Here is a 16,230-nt window from a genome sequence, read left to right as displayed (position 1 = left end):
TCGTTTAAGACACTCTAATGGATGTATAAATTAGGACCATTATTATTACTGTGCACAGAAATGACTTCTGAAGCTGATTTAGTTTGCAGTGTCCCTGTGAGTGCTGGGGGGAAAGGGTGGACAGAGATGATGAGGAAGTGCAGCAATTCAGGTTTGCCTGGGAGCCCAGAAAGGGCTGGGAATCGTCCTGCAGCACAGAGGGTGGACGCAGGTTCCCTTTGGCTCATTGCTCCTGTGGGAGTCACTCAGGGTCTGAGAGGTGGTTAATGTGAGTGTGCTCATCCTGGGGGATGCTGCTCAGCTGTAACAGCCCCACAGACACAAGGATGGGCATTGAAAAGAACTGGCAAAACCCTACTCAGCTCATCCCTTGGGAGACGTGTTGGGCTTCCAGACACCACTCTCACAACCAGAGCAATATTCTCCTAATGCCTTTCTGGAAATAAATGCCTTTCCCCATGCTTTCCATTCCTTATGCCAACATTCCTGTGCATAAAGCCGTCCTCCCAGGTCAAGTGTCTGGAGCTGCCACCCTTCACCAGGATGTGACTCCTGCATGGTTTTCTGGCTGTGTCATGCAGGAACACTCCCTTTCCTCGGAAGGAACTACATAGCCATTAAACCTTGAGCCACAGGCACCCTCCAAGTCTGTTGCTTCTCCTCTGTTCCCATGTTTAACCCTTTCTCTGAGAAATCTCTATTTGGATTATGACTTTTTGACTGGGAAGTGAATTTGATGACTCCATTCTCAAGTGTCGCTCTTTGATGGGCCGCAGTCAACAAACATCCTAATATTGTGCTCAGAAAAGTGACTAATGCCTCCTGTGTTGAATGAACTGGTAGACAGGCATGCATTTATTTTCCCTATTCCTGTGTGTAATCAGCCTAGAAGGCATTTTTCAAATTTGCTTTTTTTCCACAGTTTTTTTGGTGGGGACCCAGGGGAAGTGAGTGATGGAATTCAAATGTAGCAGTTGAAAGATCCCTGCCATTACTTACTTGTGGTATGAAGATAGGTTGGCAGCATCAGATATGTGATGTGCACAATCCCTTGTAGGTCTCTGGATGGTTTTAATTCTTCTGTAACTCAAACCAGCACTGAGTTGTCTTCACTCGCAATGAAGAAGGTCATTTTTGAAATTTATTTGGTTTAGATCATTCGGATCTTCATTATCTTTTCTAATGGTTTTGATTTAAAAGATGATGATTGTAGAAGAGTGGAATTCAGGATTCAGTGGAATTCAGCAGCAATCCTGTCACTTGTTGTTTTTTTGGTTTTTTCTTCTTCCCTCTAGTTTAATTCTGGCAAAATCTTGTGAAACACACAGTGTTTAAAAGGTGTTCTGTACTTTTGTTACTCCTTTTCTGTCTCATTCCTGACTTGTTCCATTTATGTGAGTTTGTGACTCCCTTACCTTCCTTCATCTCCAATCTGCCAGTAATTTCTGAGTTAATTAGCAAGAAGCTGACAGCAACAGGTTTTAGATTCTTTCGTGCTGAGATTTCGTTTTGGGAAACTCTGTGTTCCAAGTGGAGAAAGTATCTTTTGCCTGAGGGAATTTAGAAGTCTGCTTCCCTGTCACGCTGACCTGCAAAGCTGTTTCTCTTTCTGATGTTCATGTAAATTTTTATTTCTAAGGAATTTAACAAGATTCATCATTGTCAATTGCCTCTTTCTGACAGCTGTTAAAGGATACAGTTTAAAGTAAGCCTGTAATTTTTTGGCACCTGTAGCTGAGTAAGATAAACCCAGTCCTGATCCATACCAATAATCTAGTCACTGTTGTATGGGTGCAGAGTCCCCCAGAAGGTGTTTTGTGTACATCAGTGCTGTATCCTATTCCCTGTTCCCTGCAGATGGCTAGGGGTGCTGGAGTGATTCCAGAGAAGACAGGTTTATAATCAGCAGTCACTTTTATTCAGGATTTTGCACCACTTCCTGGACCGTATGATAAACAGTTACTTGAAAAGAAAGAAATCTTTTTATCTTGTTTGGAATCTTTCTTGGGGTTGCTGCCCCACATGCTAAAGACAGATCTGGCTGTTTTGATGTACAGGAAAATGCTTGAGGATCTGGTGTTTAAAGACTGTGAAAAACCACTTTAGGGAGTACCAGTTGTATTTTCAACCACATTATATTATTGCTTAGCTCTTCACATGAGGCATGTGCCATCTCTCCTCAGACAGTACAGAGAAATCTATCTTCATTGAATATGTGTGTCATTTTTAAACACAGGAATAAAATCACATTGATCTGAAACACTGGAAAGTATCACAAACCCTATGTAAAAAATTCACCCAGGTGATTCATATTTTGTTGCTACAGTGTGTGAAATAGAATTGAGGTTTCTGACCCCTAAGAAAATGAATTGCTGTTGTGATTTTGTTGTCTGTACATTTAAAGTCTGTGTTTCACCAAGTGTTTGTCAAAAGGGAGCAGAGTCCTTCAGTATTAAAAAGAGGGCATCACATTAAAACTGAGCTCATACCACAGTGTCTTTTTCCTCTCTCCTCTTTTCCATTTTTGGGTCAGATGATTCAGGTTTTCCTCAGTGCTTTTAACCTTTTGCCATCTGAGTGAGCTGCTCAGGGGACAGCAGAACTGTGAGGCCATCACTGAAAAAAATGCCTCTGCTGGGAGAGCTCTGTTTCACTGTCTCACAATGTTTGCTTTCAGTTCTTAGTCCTTTGTTACTCTCTATTTTTCCTCAGTACTCAAGTAGCATCCTGGTAAACATTCCTCTTATTCTTTCACCTCTAACACTTTCCTCTTCTAGTACAAAATCCATGTGTGAGATAGAGGAGAAAAAAGTGTTTGTAGCTCGTATAATTTACCAGCTTTTCATCAAAATGTAGTCTTAATTGCTGGCAACAGAGCAAAAAACCAGACCATTACTGTTTCTTACTGTCTTTTGGACAAAAATTTCCATACCTTGCTGGATGTTACATCATAAAATCATCCTCCTATTTTGTTCCCCAAATAATAAAGTGAGTGAACACTTTAACTTACTTTGTGAAATGCAGGAGAGAATTTCCAGTGCACTTGTGGGCTGTCATTTAATATTTTGAAATACATTTTAAAACATTCACAGGGGTGTGCAAGTGTACAGGTGCGTAGCACAGCAGTGAGTAGCTGGATTATTTGGAGGCACAGTGGTAGAGATGACAGAAATATATTTGAAAATACTCTCCACATAGTTCATGTGGTTCTTGTGCAGTACAGAAATTCTTCACTGAGCAGACCTGAAACAATGATTGTGTTTGAAAAGCAGAGGCTAAATTCTGACTTTAAAATGACTTTACGTCCTCAGGAAGACGAAGTATTTTATCTTGTTTTGAGCATCATGAATCTGCCAAAGGCAGCAGAGTTAGAACAGACCCACATTGCTGCAAGTGAAAGCTGAATTTCGTCCTTCTTGTTCTGTGCTTTTTAGTCATGTGATAATCTTTCCATAAATCATGTACTTGAAGGTTTTCTTACTTCCTGCTTTTGCCAATCAGATCATGTAAAATGCAGATGAGCCCAGCTTCTGGTTTATAAGGCATAAGCAGAGCACTCCCTCTGAATCCCGTTTGGCCACATCAGCCCTGTTTTCCTCTCATTTGAAAAGAAGACAGCAAGAATGACAAACTTTGACTAATAAAGTGGAGTTTTTTGGTCTCCTCCCATTCTTATTCTGACCTGTACTTTGCTTTCGTTACAAGGCAAATGTAGAGACCCTGTGGGAGTGGTGAAACTGCAGCAGAGAAACAAAAACTATTTGGATTCATCCGAAAGCTGTTCATTCGCTTGCTCCTCTTTTTATTAATGGCTCGAAGCGTGCAGCCTGTCTTGTTCTGACTGCGTGTCTGTCAGCAAGAGCAGAGGTAATTCTTCGTGTGTCTCTTTCCTTTTTAATCGTGCTTTAATTTTGCCAGAAAAACTATTTATATCTTTATGATTATCTGTTATTTTAACTACTGTAAATATGTTCATAGAGCTGCCTGATGGGCATGCTCTGTCGATCTGGGCGAGCTCCTTTTCCAGTAACTTTTATGGGTTTTTTGAGTAAAGAAAGAGGGGGGTGAGTTTAGACTCAGATCTGTGTTTTACAGGTGGAAATCCCAGCTCTCTTCACTGGAGGTTGCAAAGCAGCCTCCATCAGACACCAGCAGCCAGAATTTAGTCTGTAATGGTTTTTTGTTTTAATCATCCACGTCTGCCGTGATGAACATCTCTGTGCTGTTGGTGTTGCCAGCACTTTAATGTTAGGGAAAGTACATTGCATTAAACTGATGAGCAAGTTCTTGTTGCTGTTTGCTCTGGTGGGGTAGGATATTTTTAGAAAGTCGTTTCAGAAGCCGTAGAACTTCCTGATACTTTTTTGTTAATTCGCTTCCAACTGAAAAGGCGGGACTGGCAGCATTTAAATTCCAAGAAGATCGCTCTCCCAAGGCACGGGAAATGTTCCTGGTCCCTGGCTGCAAGTGCAGGTTGTTAGAGTTCTGAGACCAGAGGTATGTTAACAACCAAAGAAAAGTTTGGTTTGGCTGGTGGCTGAAGCAGCACTGGCAAAAAAAAAAAGCCTCTTAAATATCGCTGGGTAATTTCATTCTCCTTAACGCCTTTGCAAGGTTTTTGCGTGGGGGAAGGAAAGGAAGGACAAACGGAAATCCTGTAGATTTTGCTAACTCTACCTTAGATAGCCACTTCTGGAGCTATTTCAGAAATCTTTCTGGGTGCATTTTTGTGTTCTTCACATGAAACGTTTCCTGGAGCGTTAATCCTGGAAGGTCTTGGTTCTTATTGCTTGTGTACCACCAACAAACGTGGTGACTGTGAATGTGTGTGTGTGCTGTAAGGGGAAGTGGTGGCTGTATGGGAAATGGCAAGATGACAAGTTTAAAGAAAGAAGGACCCTCTGGTTACGTGCCCTGGTTTTAAAAGAATATTTCCAAGTGCTTAATGATATATGTAAGTGTGGCTTCTGATGTTTGCATTAATTTTCATGGTTGAGGTATAGGTCAGTTTGTCTCTGAAAATGCAGATTTTCTGAAGTGCTCAGTGAACTCTGTGTTTCAGTCCAAGGACTTGGAAGAACAGCAGTCAACTGTATTGAGCAGGGAAAATGTACATCAGAACCCTTAAGTTAAAGGTTAAAATCAGAGTTCGCTGCTTGTGCTCTTGGGCATGTGATTGCATTCTTCCATGTTGCAGTTTCCAATCTGGAAAATTAGGATTAATAATACTTCTTGGTAGATGTGGTGCTTGGGGACATGGTATAGTGGTGGACCTGACAGTGATGGGTTAATGGTTGACTTAATGATCTTAGAGGGCTTTTCCAGTCTTAATGATTCTACATTTATTTCCTTATGTGGAGGAAACGGAATTAATTTATTACTATTGTTGTCTCAACATAATCTGGAAGAATTTAGAACTGTTACAGTCAGGAATTCTTGCAAGTGACCGTAAAGTCTTGACAAACAAGACATGGTAAGTTACAATTAATGGTTAAACTCTTCCTATAGCAGCTCATGCCAGTACTCTGATTGCTTCTGTTGAGTTGCAGGCTGATTAGAGCCTAAAATTAGGTTTGTTGAAGAGCAAGAAGAGTTTACATGAAGGGTAGTCATTACCATCAGCTAAATAAGTTTTTATTTAAATTAAAATTGTGCAGTAATACGTGGGGGGGGTGGGGGTTGGAACTAGGTGATCTTAAAGTCCCTAGCCAACCTGACACCTTCATTGACCAACCCAAGATGACAGAATTCTCACAAATAGATTTGCTGGCATGGTAGTTGTGTTCAGTGATCAGCTGTGTGTGTTTTTTTAAAAATTATTTTTAATGTGTATTTCTCCAGACTTAGAAAATAACTCAGCTCTTTGAAATTTGGATTTCAACCTCTTTCCTCAAAAGTTGTGAATGTGCTAACATACATTTACTGGGTGTAAGAAGCTGACTAAATAGAAATGCACTGTACAGTAGGTAAGCAAGGTGATACTGTCTTTTCTTGCGCTATTTAAGCTGGGATTTAAAATGGTAAATTAGTGAAGTGTTTTTAAAGTATTTGTAGTTTTGCCACCCATTTCAAGGTTGTTAAAGGAGAAATGGTTGTCCTCATTTTTGCTGAAAAATGGACATGAGAGGAGCAGAGTTTTCCACTCCCTGGCTTGCTGGGTCCTGCCTGAGATAGACTTGAGGCATTCCTGTTGTCCATAAAATTAGGGTAATATATGGAGTTGTTCACAGGTTCAGAAATTCTTCAGTGATTTTAAGCCCCTATGAAACAAGAGATGGAAACCTGTGTAATAATTTGTGCCAGTGCTGTTACCTTTTAGAACCAAAACTTTGCAATGAGTTTTCACCTCCATGGCAGCTGAAGAACCTGCCTATTTCTTGTCCTTTCTTTCAACCCTCTGCTTAACCACAGCACACATCAAAGTATTACCAAAAAACTGAGCGTAGGAATTAATATTTGAAGAGCATTATCCATAGATGACTTCATGTTTATTCCAGTCTTCCTTATTTTGAGGTTCTGAAATGCTTTCGTAACTTTTTCCATTCACATCCCTGCCTTGAACTAAAGCCATGTTGAAAATGATTTTGCATTCTCTAACGAAAACTTCCAAAATTTACGTCCAGCACCAGCAACGCTTTACTGTTATAGCCGTCTTTTTCCTAATCTGCAGAAAGAAGCAAAGGAAAATAAATAGAAACTGGCATGTTTCTTCTTGTGCAGTTTTATTGGTGTGCATGTTTGTTCATTTGTCTCTTCACTTGTAGAATTCCATGATCTTACAAAGTGGTTTGCGGTTTGGTCTGAATTGGTGAGACTTTCCTATTTTTTCACATTTCAACCATTTCTGACATTTTCATGCGATAGAAACAATGCAGCAGAGGAGCCACTGTTCTTTTGAAAATAGCCATTAGATACATTCATGCCATCTCACTGTTTTGAGAAGATTTAAAGAGATTTATCTTGATGGATTTTTGAGCATATTTTAATGAAGACTTTTAGAGGCCCATTCATCTGTATTTCCGTGCTCAGTTGTCCAGTGCTTGCTAACAGAGTGACATATATACCCCACCATGTGGATTTTATGCACAGCTCTCATAAGGATGCCTGCAGCTCTTACTGATTTTTATGTAGAATATTTGGATTGCTGTTTTCAAGGGTTTACCCGTTACCTACAGTCACCCATTACATTGTTTTCACACTCTGACTAAAAATGGAGGAGAATTTGTCTGTACCCTAAGAATAGGACTGAGCAGCAGCACGTGGAGCAGGGTTTGATCAGACCTATGTGACTGCTGGAACATGGATTTCAGTGTGGTGGCACAGCCACAGCTGTATTTTCTTTTAACAGCAGCACTCTGTGCTGTACACGATGTAACAACAACAATAATACTCTGAAGCAAGAGAGGTCACATTGATCTACACTGGAGTTCACTGGTCCTCCGACTTCAGCTGAGGTCAGTAATGAACTGAAACAACCTTTCCAGCATTTGCTTTTCCTAGTAATGGTGCCAGTGGAGAAGCTGGGAACGGCCTCCTGGAGTTTTCAGGGAAACTCATTGTTCACATAAACCCTGAGAAGGAATTTCCCTTCCTTCTTGGCCTGCTAGGTATGCAGTGAACCATGGAGTTTGCTTTAGCTACATATCATCTGCATTTTATTTTTGTTTTGTTTACCGACTTTCCACCCTCCAGAGTACCACTGCGGTGTTGTATAGTCCACCTTTCTCGGCAGCCTGGGATTTGCTGCTGGTGTTATTGGTCATGGAAAAAATGGAAATAGGTATAAATTTCACCTGTATTGTGCCTTCGGGGGAGTGGGCACAAGTGCTTTGGTTGTTTTGGGGCTGCAGTTTGCCTGGGGCATGTGTGGTTATATATTTTGTCCTGGTGGACCTCTGTGTGCTGGGGCCTGCACTCCAGCGCATAGAGGAGGGCGTCACTCTCCTGAGGATGAAAGTGGCTTCTTGTTTGTCCCTCTAAAGAAGATCTAAAGCTGGATCTAACACTGCAAGAACAACCAGGATGCCAGGAACACTCTGCTGTTGGAGCTGGAGCGCTCTGGTGTGTGCCTTCAGGCCAGTGACATCCCTGTGCAGACCTTGGGGTGGTGACACTCTGGTGGCCAAACACCAGAGCAGCCGTGGTGTTGGCTCTGCTGGTGGAGGCTCTGTGCAAAGACACAAACTGCTGTGTACAAGCCCTCGAGGCTCAGGTGCTGCCTTAGAGGAACAAGGGCCATGTTGCTCTGGGATCCAGGCTGGATCCGTGCCTCTTGGAAATACCACAGCCAAGGCAGTAAAACCACCCAAAGTTGCCAGGAGCTGGCTTTGTAAAGAATAGTATTGTTATTGATGGTTTTTCATTAACTAGGTTACTCCAGCTTCCTGTTATCAGACATATTTGAGAGTTGACTGTGCTGTATTGTATCAGAGTTCCTTTCTCCTGCTTCATGGTCCAGAAGTTCGGCTTTTCTTTTGAGATAGCATTAAGCTGTTTATTCAGTGTCCCTTGTGATCCAAACATGGCCACATTGTTTTGAGACACAAATCTTAGTATCACTGTGGTCATTGTATGAGCTTCTTCAAAGCTGGCTGAGGTTGAACAATTGGTTAATGTTCAGTGAGCAAAATTCCCTTTTTCTGTACAGAACTTGCATCCAGCAGCAATGTGATGATAGGGCTGCATGACCACATTTAGTAAAACAGTCTCCTACCAAGGGTTCTTGCTGTTAAATAAATCAAAGCATGCTATTTCACTGGGTGGCTTGTGGAAAATTAAGCAAAAGTTTTATAATTGGAGCCTCTGAAAATGCTAAATAGCTCATCACTATAAAATCATTGAAGTCTCCTTACATAAATTGTTTATATGCTGCTAATCCTTTTTTACAATGAAAAGAGCATTCAGGGGGCTTTTAGGATGGGTAATTTGTATAATCTTGCAGTTACTTACACATTTGACTTCCATGGTCTGGCAGACAAACCTACTGACAATTTTTAGTTCTGAAGCTCCTACCTGAGTCTAGTTGGGAGTTTCTTGTGTGGAATACTTCTCAAATCTCCTGTTACAGCTGCAGAATAATCTGGATTACACTGACTCTGCAAAGGAAAGACGTTATACAAAATGTATTTTCTTGCCAGTCTTTTCGGAATGAAATTTCATCCTTTTTGCTGTACTTTTGTCTCCAGCATTCTGCTGATGATCCTTCACCTTTTCACTTGCACACCAAGTCCTAAATCTTTGCTCTTGAATGCTTGCATGTTGAAACCTGGGAGAGACCTTCTGTAACCTTAACCTTTACTTGCCATGGAGAGCAGCCAACACATACCACAGCACTGGTGGAGAGTTCGGGATGCGATGGCCAACGCGCGCTCACTGTACTGGGAGTGAAATCCCTGGGCTTGGCTGGAAGAATTTAACCCAAGAGCTCCACATCCATGTCATTTCTTGTGGAAGAGGACATGAAAAGGGGACTGGTTCTCAAAGGATTAAGTTCTCAAGGTTTTAGAAGACATAAAGCAGATTGGTTTTCGTGTGCAGTGCTGTGATCTTTAACACGTTACATGTACGTGCGTGGGCTGGGGGAGGCTCAAGGAGAGGCTGAGCTGAAGTGAGGTGAAAACAGAATTAGGGCTGACCTAAAGTCTGCACTCAAGCTCTGGGGAATAGAACGATGTACTGAGAGCAGGCACAGTTGGATGGAAGTACATGGTTAAATTTTCCTTCAAACCCTCAACCATGGATAGTAAATAAGAACATACTGTCTCTTTTGGTGACCTTTCTTCAGTCAAACTTGTCTGGTTGCTCCACATCCTTGCTCTTTCCAAAGAGGAACTCACAGGGAAATAAATAAGGTGTCACTGACTGTGCCAGAGTGAATTTGCTTATAGACACATGAGCATGAATGGTGTTATGAAATGGAACAAGTCGGGTGTAGGGAATTTTTGGAGCCCAAGATGAAAATAATTTCGGAGAAGTATAGACAAGTTTGAAGCATTACCAGTAGAAGTGAAAGTTGGTAGGCCTTTCTTCTTTTTTCTTTTTTTTTTTTTTTCTGCCACCCAGTTCCCTACCCTTTGGCAGCAGGCAGCAGACAAGGGTTTTGTTTTGTTTTGGTTTTTTCTCCATGAGAATCAAAAAACATGAACAAGCCTGCTTGGATTTTTATAACATGATCATGGGATCACAGAATAATTTAAGTTGGAAGGGACTTCATGAGGTCTCCAGGCCAACCTCCTACTCAGAGCAGGATAAGCTTTCTCTGGCATTTACCTGGTAATGTTGCTGCAGATGAAATTTTAGGAGTAGTTGTGATTATTTAGTCATTGTAATGAAAAAATACCTGGCACAATAAAGGCCACTGGTAAATGCTGTGGAAAGAAAATCATTTCCAAAAATCAGTTGTTTTTGGGAGATGTGGGCAACAATGATAAAGGGAAGATCAGACACAGAAATAATGAACTTATTTTAATTGATCATCCCTGACGTACTGATTTTCATCAATTACCAGAAATAGGCTTAACTAACCCATTAAGTATGGGGGCCTTTTGCCCCATCTTTATCCTTAATCCAGGTTTGGACCCTGCTCTGGTGCAGGATTTGTGCAGTGGGATGGCTGCAAACAGAGGCAGAGTTGGTGCAGAATTGGGAGACTGAGAATGGCAAGAGGATATGTTGAGTTCCTCTGTTTCAACAGAGCTGTGTTTTGTACTGGACTCAACTGGACTGCATTGGAATTGCTGGCAGAATTGGAGATCTGATAGGTCCTTATCTAGCAAAGTGTTTTATGCCTGACAGTAATTCACATGAAATTAAGATCTTGTGCACTGAGGCCTTAATTTTTAGTAACGCTTACTTCTAAAATTCCTCTATGAGTTGAAAGAACAACAGTAAAATAATTATCAAAATATTATTTGTCTTCTAAAAAACGGGGTTTCCTGACTTCATAATTAGACATAGTGGACTGATTTCAGAGTCTCAGTATTCTCAGTGAAGACCGGGAACCATTATTGCTGAATTTAAATGATACTTGAAGTGAAAATAATGTGACACAAATATTAGATGTGGAAAGAAGTGGAAGGTTGATTTTTTTTGTGTGTATGTGTGTGTGTGTAGCTAAAGGAGCTAAGGAGAGAGTTAATTCCTGGGTACCAGCTTAGGCCAGTGGAGAGACATGGGTACATGTACTGAGGGAAAAAAATTACATGACAAATCTTAGAAATATCCAGCACATTTGGAAGAAGAGGAGTTCAGATAAGCCTCTTTGAAAAGCAGGAAGCTGTGCTTGTTAAAATCACTCCTTGCTTCGAGCTGCAGGTCTCGGCACTGCTTGGCACTACAGCTCGTCCAAGGAATATCTGGGTTTGACCAGGAATTAATTTTTTTCTGGAGCTTAGTGTTGAGGGGAAGCAGGTTCGCTTCTCTTTGAAGGCACGTCTGGGGAAGGTGTATCACAAATGACTCTGCCTGAGCAAGTTGATTAAAGTGTGTCTAGATGACAATAAATGTTTTCAGCTTTGCCCTAAGCAGCCACTTCCTTTGAAGTGCCTGTAGTTCCATTATATGATGTTTGCAGTGCTGGGAGAAGTATCTCAAACACATTTACAAGGCAACTTCCATGTTATAGAAAACTCCCTGAAGGTGAGAGAAAAACCTTTATAGAAGGGAGGACCCTAAGCCCCAAAATGGATTTACAAGTTAAAAATCTCATTTATCCCAATGGATTTAGTCTGTGTTTTCATGTGCAACCGGTCATTTCCCAGTGTTAGTAAAACCTTTGTCCCTCCTAATTCAGGCTCACCCTGCAGAGGAATTTTGCTTCTCTTTCCATCAACCCATCATGGGAAGGGAAAGAAAGAGAATATCGAAACTGGATTACAAATTAGTTTTCAGGGCAGACAGAGTTAAAAGGGAGCATCTGAGAGAATGTAAGGTTTTAATCCTACACTAATTGTAGTGGTAGTGAGTAAAAATGGGCTGCAGAGTAAAGGCTTTGTTAAATAATATTCTTAGGTGTTGGTTTAAGTTGGGCCTCTATTGTGTAGGAAAACTGAGGGATGAACAGTGCAAAAGAGACTTTGGGTCTTTCATACTCAGCAGAAATTGACAGGGTTTTAGTAGCAGCTTTTTTCTTTTTCCATTTAGTTGCATCTCTTTTTCTGGGAAATGTATTCTAACATGGAGTTTTATCTGCAGGACAATGTGCTTTACATCTGCTTAAGGTTTCCAGCATGCTGTACTTCAGATCGTCCATGAACAGGAGATTGCAGCAGCTGATATCACTGTTCTTTGGCACACAGGCGCAGCAGGGATGGGGTGGATAAAGGCAGTGTGGAAGCAGGAGCCTGTTTCTAACCTGTAACAAATACAGCCCCAAAACCAGTGATGGGTAATAGCAGTGCAGCGTTGTTAACAAAATGTTCTTCAGTTAAAAGGCAAATATCCCTTCATACCTCTGCTTCTGCCCTGGGAAACAGCTGTTGGCATTAACAGAGGGGTGTTGGGGCACAGACAGTTTATAGGAATCTTATGCAACCTTCAAGTAAATGTTCAAACTGGGTGTAGCAGCCCTGACTGGATCAGGTGGGAGGCCGGGACTCAGGCGATGTGGAGCCTGCTTTTATCTCTGCTTTTATCTTGGAGAGTCATCCTGTTATTTCAGCACACCACTTACTTTCTCTGTGCATTAGCCTCCTGATTTTTGCAAAGTAAATCTAAAGGTTTCAGTCTATCAATTTGAGTGAGGAAAAACACGAGGATGTACGGATGGGAAAGGTGGGTTTGGGTCACCTCTGTTGTTCATCAGTACAAGGATAGCATCAACAGTCACTCTCAGATACAGCAGGTGCTGAGGAATCCACTGAATTCATGTGGCTGTTTGGAGTAGTGGGAAAAAAACACAGGGTTGTTTTTTTTATTATTATTTTTATTTTATTTTATTTTATTTTTATTCTGAAAAGTGAGATTTGCCAGAGAATTCACAGAATTAAATGAAGGAGTTCCTGTGGAGGGAGATTTGGTACAGCCATAGCTGTCAGCCGTGGGAATGCTAAATGAGAATTGAAGGTAGGTAGGTGGATAAACAGGGACAGAAGCTGTAATTACTGCCTGCTGTTTGGAAAGCACCCTGGTGCTCTCCAGGCCTCCCAGTGCAGCCCTGCAATGCCAACCCACTGCAGAGGAGCCACAGCTGGGTGCCAGCGATTCATATCCATTTTGTGGAGTGGCTTTGAGATCTGCAGATGATAGAGCTGCTGAGTGTTGTTATGAATGATTCAGAGCTCCTGGCTCCTGTTGCCATACATGGATCATCAGGCTGTCTTTCTCTGCCATTTTAAAATAATTGTCTGAATGACCTGAATATCTTCGAAGTAGCTTGAATTTGCGCTCAGGCACTGGCTTTAGAAGCGAAGTCTTTCATCTGATATACTTACTGTTAATTTTGCTTCTTTAATGGGATTCTCTTTTCCCAGATTTACATGATTCAGCTTGCAGTCTGTTGGAGGTGATGTTCTCTCCCAGTGATAAATTTGCCCGAGCATCTCCCAGGATGTGTTGGGAGACACGTAGGTAGCTGTGTGTGTGCCATCCGCTTCCACGGGCACACCAACAATGAGGGGTTTGTTCGCTTGTCGCCTGAACAACACTTGGGAAAGGCTCGTGTCCCGCCTGGCTGTCACTTCTGTTGTTGTACTTTGCTCTTGGTGACATCATTTGGTGGCAGCTAAATGAAGTTTATTAATTGTTGGATGCTCTTTGACCGAGGATGTTGACTCTCTCTGGCATCCAGGCAGGTTTTTCAGAAGACGCTCCTAATCTACCATAATATAGTAATTCAGTTACGAGCGTTGGTTAGAGTGGAGTGGGTCTGTTTTTGTAGATGGGAGATAAATAAAAAGAGAACTGAAAAGCTGGAGAGGGACTTTTGACAAGGGCATGTATTGAAAGGGGGGGATGGCTTTAAACTGACAGGGCAGGGTTAGATTAGCTATTGCGAAGAAATTCTTTACTCTCAGGCTGGTGAGGCCCTGCCACAGGTTGCCTAGAGAAGCTGTGGCTGCCCCTGGATCCCTGAAGTGTTCCAAGTAAGTCTGGACAGGGCTTGGAGCTTCCTGGGATAGTGGAAGGTGTCCCTGTCCATGGCAAGGGGTTGGAATGAGGTGATCTTTAAGGTCCCTTCCAACCCGAACCATTCTGTGATCATCTGAGTTACTTCTACATTGCTGATTCTGGACCAGCAGGAGAGAGCTCAGAAATGACAGAATTCTCTGCTGTGTTCCCAGTGAGTGGGGTGCCTCAGAGGCCAGTCCTGGCATGGGGGGCATGGACAGACTGCAGAGGGCACGGCCAGGCTGGTGCTGCTGCCCTGGGACATTTGCTCCACTGTTGAGGGCTTGCATCGCTTCCACAGGAGGTGATCTCTGTCTCCCCAGTTTCTTCAGAAAGCCGTTTATATACTTGTGGTTGTCTGCTGAGGAGGAGAGCAGCAAAGGCAGTGAGGTTGAGGAAACGCTGGTGCTCATTCTCCTTAGCCTGAGAACAAGGCTGAGTGGCCCAGGAGTTTCCCTGGCTGCAGAGGCCAGAGCAATGTCATGAGTTTCAGCTGTACTCATGAATAGCCATGTCCTTGTGACTGTCCATGAAATCTGTCCTCTTCACTGTCAGCTTTTCCATGAAAGGGGCCTCAGCTCTTGATGCTGTGCTAGAGAAAAACAGCCTCATCTTCCTCCCAATACTTCCTTCCCAGTCTATGTCCTCTCCAAAAATGTTAATCTGAGGCAGTAAGCATAATGTGTGTGACATTGAGGTGGAGACTTTGCCATGAAAAACACAGTCCAGAGCTAGCAGTGCACTTTGAACGTCTTGCCCTTAACCACAAGATCATTCCTCCTTCCTCATAAAAATCCTTTTATTAATGTAAAAGGGTATTGCGTGATGAAATCCACAGTCTACTCTTCAGGTTACTATGTTTGCTTTCAAATTAATTCTTTTAAGAGGGAAATGGATCAGTTGCTTTCACATTGGCCAGAGTTCTTTGTCCATCTCTGTTCTGGGCCAGTGCTGCAAAATTCAGTTTACAAATTGAGGATGAAAATTCTTGGAACAAAAACTGTAAGGGGCAACATTCTTACTTAGGGTTTTCCATGAAAATAAGTATATAAAATTTTATGCCACAAATCATTATCTGAAAGTTTCTTTTTTTTTTTTTTTCTTTTCTTTTTGGTTTTTTTTTCAGTAGCTTAAAGCAGCATTTGAAAATTTGGTATCACTGTAACTCATCTGACAGGGCTGTGATGTTCCTGGCTTCCCTTCTATGAGGGAAAACATCCCAAATAACTGCCTGGAATAAGTAGATGAATCATGTCATGCAAGTGACAGTTTCTTTGCACTGACTTTAAAGGAGTTCCCTGTGACTAACCCAGATATCAACATCTGTGCTGCAGGTATATAAATAGAAGTGAGAATAATCCCGTTCATTAAGTATTTTCCGTGCTTTCTGTTGGGATGCTGTGTATTGAGTGGTTCATTAAGAGGAAAATCTGAACCAGAAATTGAAGGATTTTCATTTATAGATGATCCACCATTTTTCCCCTCACAAAGTTTTGCAATGGGGTTTGTAGTTACGCTACAAATTGCAATTTACCTGTCTGTTGGAGTACTTGTGGCTTTCATTTAAAAGGAATCAAGACACCATGGTGTATTCCTGTTTGCAAGAGGTTCAGCATCATCCACCACTAGAGAGAAGGATGATTAGAGTGAGCTGCATCTAAAGGGGGCGGGAAAGATTCAGATGAGATTATTGCTTCCTTATGTTTGAAATTGAATTCTCTCGAGTTGTTTGTCCATTGAAATTAAAGCCTTTGCTGGAATATTTCAGCAGAATGTTACAGCCCTGTGTTGATGTCTACAGACCTGCTGGCAGAGCCTGCAGACATCGACACAGAAATGTACTCTGGCATGTTTTGGGGAGTATTTTCCCAGCAGGTCCATACTGTGTAAACAGGAGCATGTAAATACACAAAATAGTGCCAGACTGATGGACCAGGGAAGAGCAGAATTCCTGAAGAGTGTAGGATGGATGGTGCTGTGGCAAACAAAGCTTTCTTGTGCTGCCTCGGGAGTGTATTTTGGTCCTTCACTGAGGGTAATGGTGAGGGCACTTTGGTCACTTCAGCACTAAATCCTACAGAAGGAGAACATGGAGGGGGTATTTTTGCTGCATTTCTGGGGCTG

The 16,230-nt window shown here is 42.0% G+C and overlaps 1 long non-coding RNA gene across 5 annotated transcripts in view; it reads left to right on the top strand.

Annotated features, from left to right (window-relative positions):
- The window catches only part of LOC136361148 (uncharacterized), a 92,049-nt gene that overhangs the window by 67,534 nt on the left and 8,285 nt on the right, over positions 1 to 16,230 (top strand). For 2 of the 5 annotated variants that reach the window (XR_010743582.1, XR_010743586.1), the window contains one exon: positions 3,706 to 3,867. The exons of the other annotated variants lie outside the window; for them this stretch is intronic. This is a non-coding gene — a long non-coding RNA (uncharacterized lncRNA). The remainder of the gene's footprint in view (positions 1 to 3,705; positions 3,868 to 16,230) is intronic. 5 annotated transcript variants of the gene reach the window in all.

This window comes from Sylvia atricapilla, chromosome 5 (genome assembly GCF_009819655.1).
Source record: "Sylvia atricapilla isolate bSylAtr1 chromosome 5, bSylAtr1.pri, whole genome shotgun sequence".
NCBI lineage: Eukaryota > Metazoa > Chordata > Aves > Passeriformes > Sylviidae > Sylvia > Sylvia atricapilla.
Note: the sequence above shows the minus strand (reverse complement) of the source record. Positions and strands in the feature narration are given on the sequence as shown.